The sequence below is a fragment of the Artibeus jamaicensis genome, unplaced genomic scaffold (genome assembly GCF_021234435.1).
Source record: "Artibeus jamaicensis isolate MK-2021 breed Jamaican fruit bat unplaced genomic scaffold, CSHL_Jam_final contig_469, whole genome shotgun sequence".
In the NCBI taxonomy this organism is placed as follows: Eukaryota; Metazoa; Chordata; class Mammalia; order Chiroptera; family Phyllostomidae; genus Artibeus; species Artibeus jamaicensis.
This window is the reverse complement of record NW_026521847.1, coordinates 1,630,479-1,649,388: the sequence shown is the minus strand read 5'-3', so window position 1 is coordinate 1,649,388 and position 18,910 is coordinate 1,630,479. Positions and strand designations below refer to the sequence as shown.

The 18,910-nt window shown below is 41.8% G+C and overlaps 1 long non-coding RNA gene across 1 annotated transcript; it reads right to left on the bottom strand.

Annotated features, from left to right (window-relative positions):
• Positions 1-9,390: 9,390 nt before the first annotated feature.
• Positions 9,391-18,825, bottom strand: LOC128627783 (uncharacterized). The gene is made up of 2 exons (XR_008392078.1): positions 18,752-18,825; positions 9,391-15,113 (listed from the first exon to the last, which is right to left on the bottom strand). It is a non-coding gene; the product is annotated as an uncharacterized LOC128627783 (long non-coding RNA).
• Positions 18,826-18,910: the final 85 nt, after the last annotated feature.

The window sequence follows — 18,910 nt, the reverse complement described above, 5'->3', positions numbered from 1 at the left end:
TACATTGCAAAGGCCATCAGAAAGGAGACTCCCCTATTATAAGGAAATAGCCTAGTCGACACTGCCGCCAGGGAGGTTGCAACTGGCCAAGGTGACAACCTGCTCTCCCTGATACCCCAGCCAGTCTGCCTCCAGACCCCAAATACTCCTTAGAGGAAGAACAGGAAGGAACTAAGCTAGGTGGGAGAAAGGATAAAAATGGGTGGATAATATTCCCTGACACTAGAATATATTTACCTCAAGGAGTATTAAGAGGAATAGTTCAGGACATCCATACCAGCATCCACTTAGGACAGAATAAGTTAGAGCAGCTAATCAGAAAGTATTACCTAGGACTGCACCTTAGGGAGATAACACACTCGATCACCTCATGATGTAGGGCCTGTGCCAAGGTAAATGCACAAAACAAGAAGCTGCCCTGCTTCGTGAGGTATCGGGGAAAAACCCCAGGAGAACTTTGGGAAGTCGACTTCACTGAAATGTCTAGAGGGAAGTTGAGTTACAAATACTTACTAGTCCTAGTTGATACCTACTCAGGGTGGGTGGAAGCTTTCCCCACAAGAGGAGAGACTGCCCCCATAGTTTGCAAGATTTTAATGAGAGAAATTATACCCAGGTATGGGATACCCCTGGCCATAGGATCTGATAATGGACCTGCATTTGTTTCCAAGGTTTCACAAGAACTAGCAGCTAGGCTAGGAATCAATTGGAAACTTCATTGCATCTACAGACCACAGAGTTCAGGGCAAGTAGAAAGAATGAATAGAACTCTTAAAGAAACCTTGATAAAGCTCAAGGAGGAGACCGGCGAAAATTGGGTAGAGCTACTCCCTTTTGCCCACTTCTGTATAAGATGTAACCCCTATGTTAAGACATGAGCTCCTTTTGAGAAATTATTCAAACAGCCCATACCTTTGGTCCCCCGTTTTGACTAAAGGGGAAATAGAAGTCTCTAACCATAACTTCCTCAGGCCCTTGTAAACGCTGCAGAAGATCTGGAACAAGGTGCATGTCTTTCGGCAGGACCACCACCAAGAAGGGGGAAGCAAGAAGCACCCCACCACTGTCCGAGTAGCGGAGAAACCATATTGGATTCACCTCTCCCACACCAAGATAGCCCAGGCACCGGAGGAGAAGTCAGGATGGCGAGTTCAGCGGGACCCGGACAAGCCCTTAACTGGGTTAATCTGTTTTAAGTCATCCCATTTTTTGAGTTATGTATATGGCAGAGTTTGTTCTCTTTTAAGAGATAGTTTTGTACTAGCAATGACTGTTCCTCAAATTAAGTTTTAAAGATTTGTATTAATAAGTAACTGTTCAAAGCTTTGAAAACACTGCTCATTTCTGTACAAGCCAGAGTTATAATTTCTTTGTAATTTATTCAGCTTGGCAGTTACTTTTGATTTGGTAAGTCCATAACATGATATAAATTTAAGTAAAGTTAATAGTACTCTCTCAGCCATATACGATCCTCCCCTCTGACGAGAATGAGTCAAGGGTTTGACCCATTGCCGAAGAAAAGTGGGGAATGTTAGGGGCTAAGGGAAATAGTCTTAAGAAAACTAAGTTGTTTGTTCAACCCTAGCTGCTTGCTCAAGCTTGGGTGGGGGGACTGCACCCACCCCCAGGCAAATGTTCCAGGAAGTTAAGCAGATAGCTTCTTGGAATATCCGTTGTGGGGGGGGGGGAATTTTTACCCCTAGCACGAGCCCCTAGGCCAATGGCTAACCTGAGCACGAGCTGTTCTTGAGTCCTGCCAGCCAATCATCAGCAAGATCACGAGCCCTAGCATAAACCCTTGAGCCAATAGCTAACTGCCACCTTTTGCTTCTGGAAGTTGCTTGCTTGCTCGCTTCTGTAAGAACCCTAGCCTGTAAGCATTAGGCGCGACTCTCATCTGCAGCCATCTTGGCACTGGTGCATCCGGAGGCACCCCGAGAGTTCGCCCCTGCGCAGGTAAAACTTTGGCCAATAAAGTAACATCTTTGAACCTCTGAAGGTCTCCGTCCTTTCTCTCGCGATTTTGGGATGTAACATTGAAAATGCCAATACTTACAATTATTTAGCAGTGTTCTCTTCAATTGCTTATAAAATAAAAAACAAAAAACCCTGGCTGTTGTGGGTCAGTAGATTGAGTATAGGCCTGCAAAACTAAAGGTCGATAGTTTAATTCCCAGTCAGGTCACATACCTCGGTTGCAGGCCAGGTCTGCAGGTTGATTGTAGGGGGTGCATGAGAGGCAACCACACATTGATGTTTCCCTCCTTTCTCCCTCCCTTCCCCTCTGTCTAAAAATAATCTTTAAAAAAATTCTTTTAATCTGAAACCATTAAGCATAGGCCACCTCAACATTTAAGTCCACCATTTTTATTCTTCAAACAAAATATTTTAATTGAAATCAAGTGCAAATGAACATTAAAGTTATCTCTAAGGTAACACCTCATAATGACACCAGTGTGGGGCATAGTGGTGTCTAGGCAGGCTTCTCAGTCAGCTGCACTTAGATCCAGGTGAGGCAGGTTTAATGTAAGAGATGTTTTGGTATATCACTCTAAACTTTTTTTGGCTGTTTTCATCTTTTAAAAACTCAACTTTTTAGAATTCAGTTTCCAAACCTATTTTAATAAAGGGTTGATGCCATTTGTATGACTACAAACACTGAATTTCAACCCAAATGGAAACTTCTTAGTGCTGTTTTAATTCAGTAATTTTCACTTCCTTTTACCCATCAGCCTTGTTCTCTGTCACTCCCAACTGAGTCAAACTGCCATCACAGAAGATCTCATCTCTTCTGACCCTTACAATTTTTTTCAACTTCATCTACTGCCACTCCCCTAGCCCTTACCCTCTGACCCAGTCACTTGTAGGTCATTTTACGGGCTGTTCCCTGGACCATTTCCTTTCTCATCTGCTTATCAAATGCTCCATCCTTCAGCCCAAAAAGTGTCCACCTCTTCTCCAAAGCTTCTCCAAGAGGTTCTTTAGCTCTATTCCAAAGGACTTAGTGGTCTTTCTCCATTGTTTCTGAAGCACTTAGAACATTTCTATTAGCCTTTCGTCCTGTAATATATGTATCTATCTCTGTCTCTACTACTAGATTTTGCTCTCACAGTGTGGGGATCCTGCCTTACCTACCCTTATATCCCTGGCAATCAGCAGAGTGCTTGATTAGCAGGATTGTGTATCTATGGAATGAGTGAATAAATGTGCTTTATATCTAAATAAAACATGTTTTCACCTCCTGGGTAAATCACTCAGGCCATGGTCTCTATTATGCCTACTTACCCCAGATTCTGCCTATCATGGTATCCTGTGCTCGGGTATTTCAAACAAGTTTACATAATAAACACTTGGGAAAACTTGCTGAATTATCAGACTAAATATTCCATTCTGTTGTTTTTCTTTATCTACAAACTGGCCTCTTTTCATTTATATCTTTCTTTTAAAAAAAAAAGATTTCATAGGGGTGGGTCTAGTAAAGGAAAATGGTGGTGTGAAAATGAAGACAACTGTACTTGAACAACAATAAAAAAATTAAAACTAAAAAGACTTTAATTTTTTATTTATTTGTAAAGATTTTATTTATTTATTTTTAGAGAGAGGGGAAGGCGGGGGAGAGAAACAATAAATGTGTGGTTGCCTCTCATGCACCCCCTACTGGGGACCTGGCTCAAAACCCAGGCATGTGCTTTGACTGGGAATGGAACCAGTGACCCTTTGGTCTGCAGGCCAGTGCTCAATCCACTGAGCCACTCCAGGGCAGATTTCAATAATTGTTTTAAAGAGAGGGAAAGGCAGAGAGAAAGAGGGGAAGAGAAAACGATGCAAGAAACATAGGTGTATTGACTCTAGTAGGTGCCCTGACAGGGGACCAAACCTGCAACCCAGGCATGTGCCCGGACTGGGAATCAAACCAGCAAACTCTCTTTGCAAACAATGCCATACCAACTGAGCCAAACCAGTCATGCCTCTTATCTTTCTTATTTGTTTATTTATTTTTAAATTTTATTAAATGTATTGGGTTGACATTATTTAGTAAGATTATATAAGTTTCAAGTTACAGCTCCATAATACATCATCTGTATATTGCACTATGTGTTCACCACCCAAGTCTAGTCTCCTCCCATCTATACATTTGGCCTGAAACAATAAATTACACAGAATAAAAAATTGCTACTAAACCTATGGAGCTTGGTTTCAGACAGACTTTTGTGAGCTTGACCTCAAATGCTAGCTAAGTAAAAGCAAAAATAAATGATGAGACTATATCAAACTAAAATGATGCTGCACAGCCAAACAAATCACCAACAAAACAAAATGGCAACCAACTGAATGAGAGAAGGTATTGGCAAATAATGCCTCCAATAAGGGTCTAATATCTAATATATATAAACAACTCATACAAGTCAACAACAACAAAAAAACATTCACCTTCTTTAGCATTTTCAACTTAAACTATGGAGTTTCCATGCTTTTGTTTGAGTAGAAATTTATAGCACAGCATAAGAGGGGAAGAAAACTGATAGGACAATAATTCATATTGTGGCATTTTATGCTTATAAAGCACTTTATTTCTTACCTCATGGGAACAATTTGGTAAGAAAGGTTTTATTAACCCAATTGTGAACCTAAGGGTAAGTAAGGGCTTCTTCACATCAGCCAGCCAATATGTGGTGAGTTAAAACCCAAAACAAATCTTCAAATTCCAAATTCAATATTCTATTGGGGCTAAGTCATAGAATGCTTCAGGGCTAAGAAACTTAGACTTTTGTCCAGCAGACACCAAGGAACTGTTACAGAGTCCTTGAATCTCCAGGGACTTTAGCACCTTGGTATTAAAAGGAGACTCCTGGTACTCCTCCAGAAACCCTTTTATTAAGACTTTAGGGAAACTTTATGATGCTGCCAGGTATCTCAAGAGGACACATGGGTGACCTTGTCAAGAAGGCAGTGAAGAAAGAGTTCTGGACCCTGGTAGGGTGGCTCGGTTGGTTGGAGCTTCATCCCATACACCAAAAGTTTCAATTCCTGGTCAGGGCATATACCTAGGTTGAAGGTTTGATCCCCAGTCAGGGTGTGTATGGGAAGCAACCAGTCAATGTTTCTCTTTCTCTCTTTCCCCCTTCCTCTCCAAATTCAATAAATATATCCTCAGGGGAGGATTTTTTTAAAAAGAGAGGAAGTTCTAGAATCCTAGGAAAGGAGATAGAGGAAGAAACAAATCTTGAATTTATTGGAAGGATATTAAAAGCTAAATTAAGTAAATAAATATATTTTAGTACCTCAACTGAAATATAAGATTATAAAAAAGGGTGACTATGACTGTGCACAGACAGAAAGGTATAGTGGTATATTATCAGCTGTTTTTGTATTTTGGGGCTGGATCTCTTGGACACAGTTCTGTTTCCAGCAGTTAACAAATGTCATCCCCCAACAACTAATATCCACTAAGTATAGTATGTGCCAGACTCTACCGAACAGACCTATGGGTTTGGGAGAACCACAATGGGATAAAAATCTAACAAACTCCAAGGCTGTAATAACAGATGTACCACAACTTACATACCTTGGAGAAACACTTATACACATGCACCAGAAACATGTTAAAGGAATGTTTACCAAAGTACCATTTGTAAAAGATAGTAACAAACCAAAAGCTGGAAACAACCCAAATGGCACCAGCAGCAGAAAAGGTCATTAAGCTTTGGCATATTTTTATGTCATGAAAATGAACTACACTGGAAATATGCATTTGGATTACTGGTGTATTAGGGTATAGATGATGTTAAAGCCTTAAGACTCATTGAGATTAATGAGAAAGCAAGTGAAGGGAAAAGGTCTAAGACTCAGCTCTGAAGCACTCCAACAGACTGGGAGGTTGAGAAAAAAAATGAACTAGTGTGCCACATATTAACATGAATGAACTGAAAAATGTTAATGAGCAAAGGAAGTAAATCAGACACAATATATTTTCATTTACATGAAGGCTATAAACAAGCAACTATTTAACAATTATGTCAGGAATACAGCTGACCTATGAACAACATAGTTTTGAGCTGCATGGGTCATCTCATATGTGATTTTTTCCAATAAGTACATATAGTACTATAAATGTATTTTCCTTATGATTTTAATAACATTGTCTTATCTTTAGCTTACTTTATTGTAAGAATACAGTATATAATACATACAAAGTACAAAATATGTATTATTCAACTGTTTATACTATTGGTAAGGTCAACAGTACACTATTAGTAGTTAAGTTTTGGGGAGTGAAAAGTAATACGCAGCCCCTGATCAGAATGGCTCAGTTGGTTGGGTGTTGTCCTGTAAATGGAAAGGTCGCTAGTTTGATTCCTGATAAGGGTACATGCCTAGATTGCGGGTATGCTCCCTGTTCAGGGTACATACGAGAGGCAACCGAGGGATGTTTCTCTCCCTCTTTCTCCTTCCCTTCCCCTCTCTCTAAAAATAATAAAATCCTTTTTAAAAAAGGTTTTAAAAAGTTATATGCAGATTTGGCAACTTAGGAGAGTCAGTGCCCCTAATACCTGCATTGTGTAAGGGTCAATTGTACATGCATATATGGTAAAAACTATTAAAAGTTGACAATTACTACAAAATTCAGGATAGTGATTGCCTCCAGGGCTGAGGAGAGGGATGTGAATGGGGCAAGCACAGAGCTCTAGAGTGCGGTAATGTTCCACTTCTCAGCCTGAGCAGTAGAAACCTGGACATCTTCTACTGTTCCTCCAAATGCACATATGCAACAGGGTGCAGCCAAGGGGGGGCCCAAATATGGATTTTTAATGAGGTCCAGAACTCAGGGTGTTCAGGAAATATTAGAGAAAAATATAAATATATAGGATGTCTGCACCTCCATCAGTCTGAGCTGGGGGATAGGACACAATGGAGCAGGGCCATTGAGAGCTGTTTTGCATAGCAACAGCTTTGCAGCTAACCTCTGGCATAGTCATTTAACATATCTATAGCCTTTAACTGGTTTCATGGATATGTTAACTACCTGTGGCCCTGCTTTGAGCCAGGTAGATGGCAGTGACTTCAACCCATGTTGTAACTGGGAGGCAACTCTCTCTGGTTACAGTGCCTAAATGACAGCTTGGAGATGATTGGCTCCACATTTGCCCAGACTTACTATGGCAGCCCAGTAAAGCTGGAAGGATACAGAAATGCTGGCAGGTGTAACTGATTGTGGGAGCAGTCGGAAATGAGGCTGCAGAGAAAGAATGGTGCTGGGATTTAAACCCAGGCATGGCAGCCATGCTGGTTTTTTTTGGAAAAAACACAACTTTGGGGTGGTCCCTTTTGCCATGTGGCTTAGGCAGCAGGAGAGACCTTGCTGGGAAGAAAAGGGATGAAAGGACTCTTGCTGGTGGGCCATGAGAAGGTGCCACACAGTTTTGGATTAACTGGAGATCATGGCAGCAACACAGCTGATGGTGCCAGGAACTGAGAGGCTGTCTGAACCACAGACTTCTACTTCTTTTCCTAAGATATGGTACCCCAGACTGGGCAGAGGGAGAAGGAAGTGTTACAGAACAGACCGCGACAGGGGGAATTAAGGACATATTATTACCAAAATGACCCCTCCTTTTCTCCAGGGGGTTCCCCCTCCATACTAGGTTTGCTTTGCCCTCCACCAGAGGAAAGATGTTTCCCAATGCCAGAGATTGGTGAAAAGGAATTATTTATTTACCAATTATACGGGCTTAGAGTAATGACTTAATGTCTTCATTAAAATACTAAAATTCTTTAGAATATCCACAAATGCAGTCCTGTAACAGGGTGCAGCCAAGGGGGGGGGCAAATAAAGGTTTGTAATGGGGTCCAGAACTCAAGGGTGTTCAGGAAATATTAGAGAAAAATATATAGGTACATGATGTCCTCACTCCCATCAGTCTGAGCAGGGGGATGGGACACATGGAGCAGGGCCATTGAGAGCTGTTTTGGACGGCCAACAGCTTTGCAGTTAACCTCTGGCATGGTCATTTAACGTATCTATAGCCTTTAACTGGTTTCATGGATATGTTAACTACCTGTGGCCATGCTTTGTGCCAGGGGGTGGGTGTGACTTCAACCCATTGCAGTAACTGGGAAGCAACTCCTCCTGGTTACAGCGCCTGCGTGAGATCTTAGAGATGATTGGCTCCACACCATGGGGCCACTCCTACCCAGACTTACCATAGCAGCCCAGTAAAGCTGGAAGGATACTGGAAGGCTGGCAGGTGTAACTGATTGTGGAGGAATTGGAAATGGGGCTGTAGAGAAAGACTGGAGCAGGGATTTAAACCCAGAATCAGCAGCCATGAGGGGAATCACCACATGGCTTTGGAGGAGTTGGGTCCACGTGGCTGTGGCAGGAGTGGGGACCTGGTGTGGCAGGTGTGGCTGTGTGGGGACCACACAGCTTGGGTGAGAGGACCACATGGCTCTGGGGTGCTCCCTTTTGCCACACAGCTTAGGCAGCAGGAGAGACTTTGCCTGGGAAGAAAGGGGGTGAAAGGACTCCTGCTGGTGGGCCATGAGAAGGTGCCACATAGTTTTGGATTAACTGGAGATCGTGGCAGCAACACAGCGGATGGTTCCAGAACCAAGGGGCTGCCTGAATCAGACTTCTACTTCATTTCCTGAGATACAGTACCCTGGACTAGACAAAGGGGAGAAGGACGGACTGTGTGTTTTTGTGGGTATTCTAAAGAACTTTAGTATTTTAATGAAGACTAAGTCATTACTCTAAGCCTGTGTAATTTGTAAATAAATAATTCCTTTCCTTTACACCAATCTCTAGTATTGAGAGAAGTCTTTCCGCTGGCAGTGGCAAAGTGAACCTAGTATGAAATTGCCCTGAGATCACCAGCTGCTTTTATGCTAGATTTAGAGTCAGAAGAGAGGGTGACTGAACTCACCAATTTGTATGCACAGCACTGAAAATCTTCATGGTAATCAATTACTAACAGTAATGCATTAAGTTACTATAACAGGGAATATTGGGGTCCCCAAAATGGGGAAGTTCCCCCACTTGGCTGAGGAAAGGGGAAGCAGAGCAGGGCCACTGAGTTATTTTGCACAGCTAAAGAACTTGGCCAGTGTGTTAGTAATACTAAAAGCTGTGCCTGCCCTGGAGCCAGAAAGATGGGTGTGACTCTAACCTGTGATGCAGCCGAGTGGTGGACCCCCACTAGCTCCAGCTGATGCAACTGCGGCAGCAGCTTGGAGGTGGTTTGTGTCAGGGCCATGCTTGCCCACACTAACAATGGCAGCCAAGAAAGGTAGAAGAGACAAGACTACTGGCAGGTGTAACTGAAACTGGAAAAGACACCCCTGTTCAGGCAGCCTGTTACTATCAAACTCAATAAGCAGAGACAAAGATTGAATCTTTATAGGCTCTTTATTCAGATGGCTGGCAATCTGAGAAGATGGCAGGTTCATACCCTAACAGACCATCTTGTCTTTTCTTTCCAGGCCAACGTTTTTATACCAGGGAATAAACAAGGTGCAGTGAGGGATTTTGATGTTCAGGGAGAATTAGGTTAAAAAAAAAAAAAAAGCAACATTTTTGTCCCGGGCAGTTACCTATTCCCAGAGAAGGGTGGTCATCTGTCTCTCTTTGGTACACAATTATAAGAGGGTGCAGTCAGGGGGCCCCCAAAAGAAGGATCTGTAATGGGGTCTAGAACTCAGGGTATCCAGGAAATATTAAAAATATGGGATGCCTTCACCCCCACAAGTCTGAGCTGGGGGACAGAATACATGCAACAGGGCCATTGAGTTGTTTTGCATGGCAACAGTTTTGCATAACCTTTAACTGGTTTCATACATATGTTAAATAGCTGTGGCCATGCTTTGAGCCAGGGAGCAGGGAGTGACTTCCACCCAAGATGTAACTGGGAGGCAGCTCCCCCCAGGTTACAGAGCTTTCATAAGAGCTTGGAGATGATTGGCTCCACACCACAGGGCCACACCTGCCCAGACTTACCTTGGCAGCCCAGAGAAGCTGAAAAATATGAGTGCTGGCAAGTGTAGCCAATTGTGGGAGGAGTCGGAAACGGGTGCTGCAGAGGACGACTGGCACTGGGACTTAAACCCAGGTGTGGCAGCCTTGACAAGAAGAACCACGTGGCTTTAGCAGAGGAATCATGCAGCTTTATTAGGGGAGAACCACATGGCTTTGGGTCTTCCTTTGTCATGCAGCCTAGGAAGCTGAAAAGCAAGATGTAGCAGCGATGCAGAGCTCTCTCTAGCAGTTCGGAAGAATGCAGGAGAGACACTGAAGGAAGGAAAGGGGTGAAAGGACTCTTGCTGGTGAGCCATGAGAAGGTACCATGTGGTTTTGGAATAAGAACTAGAGCTCCTGGCAACACAGGGATGGTGCCAGGAACTGAGGGAGGCCTACCAGCCAAGCATGGATTACTGGGAAGAACCAGGGGCTGCCTGAGCCATGAACTTCTATTTCTTTTCCTGAGATACGGTACCCCAGACCAGGCCAAGAGGGGAAGAAGGACTGTGTGTGTTTGTGGGTGTTTTAAAGGACTTTGATGAGGACATTAAGTCATTACTCTTAAGTCTGTATAACTTAAATAATTCCTTTCCTTTTCACTAATCTCTAACATGGAGAGCTATAATTCTCTGGCGAAGGGCAAGGTGAACTGAGTACAAGGGAACCACAGGAGAAGGGGAGGGTCAATTTGGTAACATTGTGGGACCCCCTTCCCTGGTGGCCAATCCGGGAAAATCATGGGAGACCACATGTGCAGTAGCTTTAAAGTAATACAACTATTTGTACCTGTGCAGTAAAAGCCTGCCAAAACTATCCAGGAAGGATCCGCCCTATAAAAATAGAGTCCCTCCTGTCCATGAGGTCAATCTCTGCTTGGAGATGGCCTGCTCCCATGTTCTCTGCTATAAACTCTGGGTGTTTGGTTCAATTCTTTGTCCCAGTCACCAAGAACTTGGTTACCCATGCCCACCTGTCCCCAGGTGGTTATCTTTAGCAGTGCCCCAGGAGATTGGCTGCTTTCCCAGGAGTAAGGATGGGCCTTATCTATCTATAGTTTCTGAAACAAAAGCTTTAACATATATACTCCTTGCTAGGCTTATAACTGTTTACCTTAAACTAAAATCTTCCAACTCTTAAGTCCCCTGTCATAAGCCTTTGTGGGAGCAGTAGGAAATGGGGTTACGGAGGAAGATCCATGTGGTATTTACACCCAAGTGTGCAGCAGTCATTCTAGAGCTCTGCACCATGTCAGGAGGAGACTAGGAGAACCATGAGAGTCTCTTGCATGCTCTTGATCATGTAGCAACTGTGCAGGGTCTTGGTCTCGCAGTTTGAAAGGATGCAGAAGGACCCCCAGTGGCCCATCATGAAGATGCAGTTTTGGATTAAGAGAGGAATACTACCAGAGCACAAACAACTGGAAGAAGCTGGAATACAGATGGGAATCCGCCCAGCTAAGCTACAGGTTTCTATTTCTTTTCCCAAAAGACTGTACCTCTGATTTGCCTGGTTTGGCAAGGGGAGGCAGGACTGTATTTGCGGGTGTTTTTTGTTTTCTAAAAGGCATGGGGTTTAATGGCAGAATTCTGCCAATATTCTAAACCTATGTAACTTTTAAAATTTTATTTATTTTTAGACAGGAGGGAAGGGAAGGAGAGAGGAAAACACCAGTGTGTGGTTGCCTCTCATGCACCCCCTACTGGGGCCCTGGTCCACAACTCAGGCATGTGCCCTGACTGGGAATTGAACCAGTGACCCTTTGGTTCACAGGTAGGCACTCAATCCACTAAGCTACACTAGCCAGGGCTAAACCTATGTAACTTTTAAACAAACAGTTCCTTTCCTTTTCATAATACTCTGGCATTGGGAGTTACAGTTCTTTTCAGCGGCAGGCAATAGAACCCACAGCAATAGAATCCAAGGTAGTTCTGTTATATTACTTTTCAGTCCACTGAACTCAAAGGGTTACTGCCCTATTGATTTGAATGTCTCTTTACCTCATGGACTCTGATGATCTATCTCTTTGAAAGGTCTACAACCTAAAGCTGGGACACGGTAATGGAAGACCAGGGTACAGACATGGGCAAAAAAGTGTGCATGAGGCAAATCAGGTGGGTAGTAATGAAATTTTGGTATGGGTCCTGGTCAAATTCTAGAATAAACAAAGATCCAGTTCCTGAACCTAATTTAAGCAACTTCAGCCATCTCATTTCCACACAGAAGTCCTCTACAGTGCTTTTGGAATCTCTTCAAGGGATTAGGGAGCCTCTCAAATACAGAAATGAAACTGATACTAATACAAAATGAGCATTAATCTATCACACCTGCAAATATTGTCAAAGACAGGAAGTTGATTGTGGGACTGAAGTCTAGAACACAGGAATTATATTTAGTGTCATGCTTGCAACATATAATGATTTAAAATTAAATAAAAATGTTAGTTCCACAGTTGTACTGGCCACATTTCAACTGCCCAATAGCCACATATGTAAAGTAGCTATCACACTAAAAACAAAAATAGAACACAACACTGCAGAAAGTTCTATCAGACTGCTGATTTAGCAACATTCTCGTGAAGGGTGTCCTGCTAGTACAGAAGGGCGGGCATCAGGAACATCACAAATTAGGTATATTCCTTAGAGCATCCAATTTCCATTTCTCTGATTGTCTACTCACCAACTTGGAACCTCTCCTTTTCCCACTTTGTGGTTATTTGAAAAAAAAATGAACTGAATGGTAAACAAATTTCACTCTGCTTGGTAATTAAAATTTTCATTAAATTCATAAATTGGTTTTGATTTATCAGGGTATAAATAAATCTGTTTGAGAGAGGGTGAGTTTGGTTAGCTCTGAGTAGATTCAAACATTGGAAAGGTCTTGCTTACTTGGATGACAGATAGTGATAATATGTGGAGCTGGAAGAAAATTGAGACTACAGTACTCCCTTCTCTAACCTCCCTCCTCCTCCTCATCCTGCTCACCTAGTCTAGATCAGGTGACCCTTTTCTGTACAGTTCCCTACATACCCCTACCATAACCCTTACCACATCTTACTATCTACTTAGAGAGTGCTCTATGCCACTAGTTGCAACCTATTCAAGGGCCAGGACTTCTCTTTATTCACTCCCAACAACTAACAATGCCTGGCATATAGAAGAGTCTCAGAATTAGGTTTCTCATATAAATAAATTACACAGTGCAAGTTAGACTTTTAGGACATGGTTAATAGTTTCCTGATAAAGAGAATGTGACACTAGGAATGGGAAATGAAAGGCCATATATTTACCTGTAGCAATTTCATCAAGATAATCTCCCAGGGTTGACAGCAGCGAGAATGGGAGAAGCAGATTAGAACAATTCCTTATTCACCATCACTGCTCAAGCCAGGTCTTCCCAACTGGGGAAACTAACATTCATGAAACATCTACCATATGCTAATGTTTCACAGAAATCATAATTTACCCGTAAATGCTAAAAAATATTATTAATCCCACTTTTACAGGTGAGGAAATATCAAAGAGAATTAAAAGGAATAAAAATACTAAGCTAGTTTCTAAGGCCAAAAATATTTACTATTTCAGTATCTGATATAAAATGGGACTATGCACTAAACTCTAGGGATAGATGAGAATTAGCATTAAAAATTCATTTAAGAGACATTTTTATCAGAAAAGCACTGAAACTCTACTAATCTTTTACTTTTCTTGACTTCTCAAAAAAGGGTGGCATAGCTATGAATTTTTTAATAAGGTTTTATAACTGTCTTTCTTCTTCTGTATTGAGACTTTTCCATAATTTTAATCTGACTGGCTGAAAAAAAGTGGATATACAAGAACACTTTCAAATTCTTGTATCTCTTTCCTTATTCTCCCATGCTTCTTTGCTGTAGGTGGCTGGTTCTGGCTTAAGAATGTTTCCTTCAGTCTTTGCTCTATAAATTCTCTCCCTTGAATCACACATTCCTGGTGATCTTAATTTGTATCTGTTCCCTCTCCTTTACCTGTTTTCTTCTCTGTCCATTCTAGACACCATGCTCTTCTGGCTAAATTTTTGAGAATGTGACACTAGGGAATCAAAGTAATTGTCCAAATGCTTTCTTCTTAAATTCTTTGACCTGTCCCATTTGATGTATGTGCCTATGTGTTTCATCTCTCTCAGGTACCAAATAGTGCCATTTTTAAATCTCTATACTTGGGTTGTTTCCCCCTCCAACTTCTTTCTTCTTCTTCTTTTTTTTAAAAAGATTCTATTTATTTTTTTAGATAGAGGGGAAGGAGAAAGAGAGGGGGAGAAACATCAGTGTGTGGTTGCCTCTCGCGCACTAGCTACTGGGGACCTGGCCCAAAACCCAGGTCTGTGCCCTGACTGGGAATCAAACTGGCAACCCTTTGGTTTGCAGGCCCGTGCTCAATCCACTGAGCCACATCAGCCAGGGCTCCAATTTCTTCTTAATTTCACTGCCTATCTCTTGTTCTTTCATCATTTCCACCAATCTTTTACTATAATACCCTGCTTGGGCAAGCCAGTAGGCAAGGGAAAGATTTTGCTCCCTACAGAGTGTTTCATACTCTTCTTGATTATTTTGAGTTATCAGTTGTCTTGCTGCTTTTGTATGTACATCACCTAGCTTCTCTCAGAGGGAAGGACAGAATTTATAGTGTGACTATCTTTTTTTATAATGAACACATTTAAACAGGAGCTTGCCCTGACTACTGACACCAAGAAAAGATGAGTGGTCTTTTATTTACTTTGGTATAAAAACACTGATTTTACTTCCATCATTCCTAGGTGGAGCCTGTGAACTCTGAAAGCTGAACTACTAAAATCAGTAACTAGTTTTTTTTATATAGTGCTGGGAGTTTTCAAAATAATACTTTGTTTTGCAAGTATGGATATAGCTAGAAAACATTGTCAGTGTAGACATGATACTCGAGGTGTCACTTCAGCAGAAAGACTTTAAGCCTATGGTTCTTCCTCTCAGTAGTTCCAAACTGTATGATGTGAAGATAACTTATTTACCAATATTTTTTTCTCCAGTGGGTTCTGCTGGCCTGAAGCAATCCTGGGGTCTCTCGATGCTTTAACCTAGTCCAACCTGAAAAATAAAAAAGCAAAGATAGATTAAAATGTGGGAGGTGTCAGAACGTATCTCATATACTGACTGAACCAAAAAACCCAACTGTCTTGGCCAAGGCCAACAATATTTCCATTTAGCAAGAGAAAACCTACTAACAGGTATGACTAGGGCAGGGTCACTTCTCCATGGAAACCACTGCATTCCTATGGTGGACAATAATAAAATCAACGCTTTTTAAATAAGAGCATATTATCCTTTCATATAAATTAAAAGCATACTTGCAGACTCAAAGGCAAACCATTCTGAATCTTGTGTTGGGGATGGGGGAGGGAAGAAACAGATTTCTTGGTGAAGCACTGCCCAAGCACATCTATGTCAGATTGCTTAGTTCCCCATCCTCCACTCTGAGATAATCCTAGACTGACTGTTATCACTTCATTCTGTTTCTGCAGTTTCTTGATCCAGGCCCTCTCTGCCTCTATCAACACATATAGCATCTCTGCCCTCTAATCTTTATTCTGAAATTGTATTCCTTATACAGCCATTCATCCTTCACCTTTAATCCATTCCTTGTAGAACCCCTTATGATGGGAATTAGTGCTTTATTATAGGCCAGGCTGATGGCAACACAAGTGAAGACTACCAACTTTTTATGCCATCCCTGGTCTAATCTAACTTTACTGTGAAGTCATACATAAGCTACCATAGATGCCTGGCATTTCACCTCTACCCATTTTTTAAAAGTACTATTTATGAATAAGAGCATGGGCTTTGAAGTCTGATAGGGCTATACTTGAATCCTAATTCTACCACTTCCTAAGTGTGTGACACAGAGCAAGCAACTTAATCTCTTTACATCAGTTTCTGCACTTATAAAATGGAGATATAAGACAAAAATATGCCTCTTGGGTTAATAAAAAACAAATGAGAATTAAAGAGCTTACCATAATGCTTGATATATGGTAAGTTCTCAATAAATGCCAGTTGTCTATCCTCCAGAGGTCAAGTCCCAAACTCTCTACAGTCTTTCTGAATAAGAGTGATTTTGCCTTCTCTTGAACACATAACATTCCCCCCCGAACACATAACATTTTTAATTCTACAACTCATCTGAAAATAAATCATTGTGATTTCTGTATTCATGTCACTTTTAAAATTCTGATACTGAAATTCAGATTCATAAACTGTGGGATTTATCATTTATATCTACAACTACAATGTTTCCATATTATCAGAAAGGATATGATAGAAAATATTTGATCTCACTGACCTCTTAGGTGAGACCTAAGAAATAAATTCTTATTTCCCTTACTCTGTATATCTATTTAGAAATTTTAAGAAATAGCCATCTTTCTTTTATTTCTCAGTACACAGCATCTAGCACAGTACTTAATATTAGTCTGTGATCCCAAGCTTTCATAATTAATGATTTGTTGATCAGTGATTATCCTTATCACATATCCGAGCATCTTTTTCTTATGATCCCCATAATATTGTACCTAATTTTTATTAAAACATTTCCCAGTCTTTCTTGAAGTATACAGGCATATTTGTCTTATATGCCTGTCCTATGTCCTCACATTATGTCCTATTAATATACATTTATTGTATTCTAAATAGTCATTTGTACTTTTTAAGGTTAGAGAACAGTTTTCAACTTTGCAGCCCCAGCCTCAACTCAAAGACTGGTGTAGGTACTTAATAAATACTAACTAAACCGATTATGAGTTTTCAATGGAAAACAGCCATGACTCATACATAACACTCATGTTCCTTTACTACATTAGGACAGTATTCAACTCATGGTGGACCTTCAGTAAAAAGGGAAAGTTGGTGAGGGAACAGCACTAATTTCAATTTTCATTTTCAAAGGAAACAGACACAGGTAAGAATAAAAATTGTCTACCTACATTATGGTCTCAGCAACAGACTTCCCTTTGTAAGACAGAAAACATGACACTCAGGTAAATGAAATTATGGGGCTTGTCACCTTCTGGTAGCTTGGTCAGTGTAACTCGAAATAAAAACTTGATACTAATGACTTACCATGAAATAAAATTAAAATAAGAGCTCCTAACAAACTGATAAAAAGAATTTTCTTCGTAAGCATGTTGCAAGCACCAGCAGTTCCAGTTCCTGCAAGTATTCAGTACAAGAAATGGCCTTGACCACAACTTCTGTCAATGCAGATCACCCGGCTGCAGGAATCTGGCTGGCACTGACCCACTCCAGTATGCTGGCATTAAAGATTCATATCAGGACCTGCAAGGACACTGCCTGCATGTCCACAGCTTCCCCACCCCATCTCTTTGTTCTCCTTGTCCCTCTCCCTCTTTATAAAAACCCCTGCCTGCATTGAGATGTTAAGATGGGCTTTGAGAGTCCATCTTCCTTGTTGCTGGCACCTGAATAAAACCACTTTCCTTTACATCAGTACCTGCCTCTCGAGTATTGGCTTTCAAAGCAGCAGGCAGCTGGACCTGCATTGAGTTACAAGACTTTTAAGTTCTTCACTATTGCGTATTTTTTCATTATTGCAGAGAAAGGAAGATCAGAGCTTTTTAGGGAGAGACCACAGCTTGTCTCTTTCAGAGGAGAAAATAGTGATGGCTCCACATTTGAACGTAGGAGCTTAAAGACACAGCTACCTGATTGGATGGGGATGGAAGGGCTGAGAGATAACTATGAAACCCATCCAGAAGCTGTCCCTTCAAGACAAGTTTCCAGTTTAGATTGTACTTATAGATGATTGAAAGTAGCAGTATTTTCTAAAGCTTTTGGAATGATTTGTAAAAGATTTGAGAAATGTCAACTGTCCACCTAATGGATGATGATGATGATGATTGAGAGTTGGTTGGACGAGAGTCAACGGAATAGGTAAATGAAAGCCAAATTTGGCCTAAGCGCTAGTGAAATCCTACCCAAAGATAATACCTTGAGTAGTGTTTCTAGGGAGGTGTGGTCCAACCACTTCTCTTTTGCCACTTACTAAGTCCTGAGCCCTATCCCATGTCATCACTGCTTCCTTTCATGCCCAGGGAATGCTTCCTCCACTGCTTCCACCCTCACCACTTCTAGTCCCTTAAGAAGCCGAATTACCCCCCTACGAAGGCCCGGAAGAGCACCCAAAGCACAAGAGCCAAGTTGGACTCAGCAGAAAGCCCTCATTTGGCCCTCGAGGCCCAAGGAGTGCTACAACTCTAACTTCCCAAATGTTTAGCATTTTTAAAAAGATCTTATTTATTTATCTTCAGAGGGAAAGAGAAAGGGAGGGAGAGAAATATCAATGTATGGGTGCCTCTCGTATGTCCCCTGCCAGGAACTGGCCTGCAACCCAGGCATGTGCCCTAACTGGGAATCGAACCACTATACTCGGGTTGGCAGGCCAGCGCTCAACCCACTGAGCTACACCAGGCAGGGGTTTTTTAAACCACCATGCAACCCCAAAGGGGAAATACAGGCTCAAGAATGGCGGGAGTTGTAGTTCTCTGTTCCTAAAAAATTAATATTCGGCAAGATTAGCATGATTTTCGGGGGAACGCTCCCCTTTCTCCCCGCCCCCCCAACACTGGGTCCCTGTAAGATGCGAGAATAAGAAAATTCACATCTCAGGTTTCGGTTCTAAGAGGAAAAGTGGTGGTAGGCAAATTAATTACCCGTTTTCTTATCCAAAGTCGCAGCACCAAGCTGAAGGCGCTTACACATACCTCCCTTCGCAGACGCTCCACCCTCTCCTCGTGGTTCTCCGAACAGGTTTGCGCTTAACTATGACGTCACAGCCAATCCCGAGCCGTAAGGCATCGACGCTCTAGCCT